Raw genomic sequence first — 4,288 nt, 5'->3', positions numbered from 1 at the left:
AAGACCCAGTTTGTGTTGGTTATGGTGTTGCGTCCATGAGAGAGAGAGAGAGAGAGAGAGAGAGAGAGAGAGGTACATACAGCGTGGTAGCCCGCCTTCTCCCACCTGATCACACACACACACATACACACACACACACTTTCTACTTTTTGGCACTAATTTGACATTTACTAACACTTGAGAAATATATTTAAGTCTCTCTCTCTCTCTCTCTCTCTCTCTCTCTCTCTCTCTCTCTCTGACACGCCCATATTATACCTATCCACTCCAATACACAATTAAGACAACTACTAGTACTACCACTACTACTACTACTACTAATAATAATAATAATAATAATCCAAGGTACATATATTTCCGTTACGGTCAACAGCCTTTTCAGATTGGGATAAGGAGGGTAGCTGACGCCCTCCTCTCTCTCTCTCTCTCTCTCTCTCTCTCTCTCTCTCTCTCTCTCTCTCTCTCATGCTTCTATGTTCCAGGGTAATGAGTTCTTCCCCGCCACAAAAAAATGCCAGTGACGTAGATGAGTTCAGACGCAACGCTATATTCTTAACAATATCCATAACTTTACTACATCCATATTAGTTACCATCTGTTGCTATTGATTTTAACCTCACCCGTTTTCATTTCCACAACCTTATTTCCACCCGCTCTGATATTCATATTCCTTTGGGCATATAGCTCCTATCATCTATTATTTCCTATAGGCCTAAAGTCTTTCTCCTGTCTTCCTTTCACTGCAAATACTCCCTCTCTCTCCCTCACTCTCCTACTCCCTCCCCTCACCTTTCACTCCTACACCTTTACCACACACACACACACACACACACACACACACACACACACACAGTCATACACACAGGCCTCCCCAAGTACTATATTTTTAACTAGAGACTCAAGTAGATAGCCGAGGAAGCCTTTGGAGTCTATCCCTTCGGAAACACACAACGCTATCCCACTCCACGCCGCAAATGTCAATGTCAAGGCAGACCTGATAGGATTTCCGGCCTTAAGCTGTCCGTAACCCAGGCCGCGTCGTCTCGCGCTCTCTCTCACGCTGCTGAACGGTTATTTAATTTTTTTTCTTTTCCTCTCTTTTCGTAAACACTGATGAGTAAGTTGAGTAATCAGGGCCTAGCGTGAGTGTGACAGGTGGCAATTATAATATTACAGGTGGGTGAGTGCAAGCCTTTTGTCCAGCGTATCAATTTGTATTAAGTTTCGCGTAATTTAAGGCATCCCCCTCCTCCTCCTCCTCTTCCTCCCCAAGCATCCCATCCCTCTCTTCCCCTTCCCTTCCTCCACCTCCACCTCCCTTCCTCCTCCTCCTCCTCCTCCTCCTCCCCACCCAAGCGCAGTGTTGCCATAACGAGCGCCATCCCTTTACACTCACTCGTTTTCTGTTCAACATCGTAAACTCTTGTCGGGTTGTTTTATGTCATGTTTTTGTTTTTACGTTGAGTTCTTCAACGGAAATAAGACTTGTGTGAACCTGTGTTTCTACGGTGGTGGAGAGGAAAAGACGAGCATAGCGAAAAACGGAAGAATCAATGGGAACGTGTGTGTGTGTGTGTGTGTGTGTGTGTGTGTGTGTGTGTGTGTGTGAGAGAGAGAGAGAGAGAGAGAGAGAGAGAGAGAGAGAGAGAGAGAGAGAGAGAGAAATTCAATCCTATTTTTAATAATTTAGATCAAAATTTTAATAACGCCTTTCATTAGTACTAACTCATTAACGCCCTGCTTTCGCGTCACTTTAATTACTCGCCTATTCAATTTTTTATGATGTTTTCTGTGGCTGGTGATTACTAAAGTCGCCCCACCAAAGCCTTTTTTTTTTACCATCCTTCCATAAATTAAGCAGTAAGTGAATTAATTAACCTAACCATTCATCCATTCATTCGTTCTACATACACATAACTAGAATGGTAAGTTAAATTAGTTTCCAGAAATTTACAATATTATGAAACACTTGATATATCACAATAACAAAAAAAGGAGCTACACAAATCGCCTCAAAAGTTCATAATTTGCCCAAATGTAAACCCGTAACTGCCTTAAGGGGGGGTTGCCTTAAAATTAAAACATATACATTCACTTATTCTTGAGATATATAAATAAGGGTTAGAATTTTGTTTTAAGTCAAGGGATGTTAACAGAAAGAACAATGGTTTAATGGAAGAGGTACAGGAAGAAAATGGGGTTAGGGTTGCCGGGGGTGAGGTTTAAAGGGGGCTACTCTAAATTTAAGGGAAAATGGGGTTAGGGTTGCCGGGGGTGAGGTTTAAAGGGGGCTACTCTAAAATTAAGGGAAAATGGGGTCAGGGTTGCCTTGATTTACGAAGGAGCCAAAAAACCTATTAACTTGGAAACAAAATGCATCCAACACTATCCATTTATCCATCTTCAGTTCACACTCTCTTCCACTACATCCACACCACTCACACTACATTCTCCTCCAAACATACCGTTGATGCCTTCTTCAGTATGTTCAACCCCTTACAATCTCTCCCCAACAAACGTCATCCCAGCTTTCTTCGTGACCCCTAAAAAAGTAAGTATGCCCTTTGCAGTTCTTTTACCTATCCATTCAGACCTCATTCCTTTCTCTAATAAGAATGTGGCTGTTGGATGTGACTCTTATACACTAAACCCAGACTACCTCTACACTTAAGTTTGTGTTTCTTTGTGATCCCTAGAGACAATAACTCCTTTTCAATCCTTTTACCCATCCATTCAGGCCTTATTCCAAGCACCAGTGAAGATGTGGCAATAACTGTGGCTTGCATACATTCCACCTAGGCTACAGTTTCCACCCACGTCTACGGCCATCACAGCAACACGGCTCTCTCACACCTCCTCCCAACCCAGCCACGACCCAACCCAAGCCACCGCCGAGGCCGTCTTCTTCATCCCGTGCAGCAACGTTTCTGGCGCCGTGCCAACCGTGTGCTCGCGGCGTGTACCCTTGACATCCATTTGTGTGTGTGTGTGTGTGTGTGTGTGTCAAGTCCCTCCCCTACTAAAAATACGAGAAATATAAAGGAAGGTGAAATCTGCAATCTATTCTTATCAGCCACGTCAGCGAAATGGTATTGTTTTGAGATGAATAAGTTTTGTTGTTCCTATTGTATTCGTATTATTATTAGAAGTAGTGGTGGTAGTAGAGGTGGTAGTAGTAGTAGTAGTAGTAGTAGTAGTAGTAGTAGTGTCAGTTGTTGCTGCTACTGTTGTTTTTGTTATTGCTATTCTTTATATTCCCATCCATTCAATACGTAAAATAAAGATAAGTTTGAACTGTCTCCATTTTTCACTCATCGTCAGAACCGGCAGATTAAAAAAGGGCGCAGATCCAAAACAGCATTTCGTTATTGATTGGGTCGCCTTAAATTACCTTTGCCTTGAACACGACCTTGGTTTTATTGACTCCCTCCTTGCCTGCCTTTGCCGGAAACGGGGTCAAAGATTAAACATTATCATTATCATCATTAGTTGCAGTGATAATAGGTTGTAATGGGTAATCTTTAAGAGGTAAACACACACACACACACACTTAAACAACAGTAATTAGGCAAGAATAAATATGTAGGAAGATTTACAGAAAAGCTGGCTAGTCACTTTTAATGCTGTGTGTGTGTGTGTGTGTGTGTGTGTGTGTCCGACGAATGTACGTATAATTTTGTGACCATGGTGCTTATGTACTAAGAGGAGGAGGAGGAGGAGGAGGTTGGGAGAGGAGGAGGAGTAGGAGGAGGACGAGAGGGTGACAGTTAAAATGATCAACTAAAACAAACTCAAAGTCATTACTCTTCCATTCTTGGTTACAAATGAACGCTAATGCTTCCTTTAGGTGGACTTAGCAACATGGAGAGAGAAGGAGGGAAGGAAGGAAGGATGAAGGACGGAGGAAGGGAGGGAGGGAGGAAAAGATGTACCGTGCCCGCGATGTATATGGAGGGAGGGAAGGGAGAATGGAGGAGGAATATAAAACAGGAGGAGGAGGAGGAGAAATAAAACTGGGGATAGGACGAGTATGAGAATAACTCTAGATGATGATGATGATAATGGAAGGGAGGAAAGGAGGATGGAGGAGGAGGAAGAAAAGAAAGGGAACTGGGTGGAAAAAAATGTAAACAAACTGTAGATATGAAAACAGTAGTAATGATAATGGAAAATGTAAAAGGAAAGAATTTAAAGGGAGCACAACGGATGGAGGAAGAGGGGGAGGAAGGGAACAAAAGGAAGAAAAAAAAGATGGGAAGGCTGAGAGTTCAGCTGAGACGGGAGGTAA

The 4,288-nt window shown here is 42.7% G+C and overlaps 1 long non-coding RNA gene across 1 annotated transcript in view; it reads left to right on the top strand.

The window, feature by feature from the left end:
- The first annotated feature begins 1,352 nt into the window (after nucleotides 1-1,352).
- LOC126987751 (uncharacterized) overlaps nucleotides 1,353-4,288 on the top strand; it is a 4,798-nt gene continuing 1,862 nt past the window's right edge. The window contains exons 1-2 of the long non-coding RNA XR_007741142.1: nucleotides 1,353-2,220; nucleotides 2,280-4,288. The exon at nucleotides 2,280-4,288 is cut by the window's right edge and continues 1,862 nt beyond it. This is a non-coding gene — a long non-coding RNA (uncharacterized LOC126987751). The remainder of the gene's footprint in view (nucleotides 2,221-2,279) is intronic.

The sequence above is a fragment of the Eriocheir sinensis genome, chromosome 66 (assembly GCF_024679095.1).
Source record: "Eriocheir sinensis breed Jianghai 21 chromosome 66, ASM2467909v1, whole genome shotgun sequence".
Lineage (NCBI taxonomy): Eukaryota > Metazoa > Arthropoda > Malacostraca > Decapoda > Varunidae > Eriocheir > Eriocheir sinensis.
The sequence above is the reverse complement of the archived record's forward strand: the minus strand, read 5'-3'. Positions and strand labels throughout refer to the sequence as shown.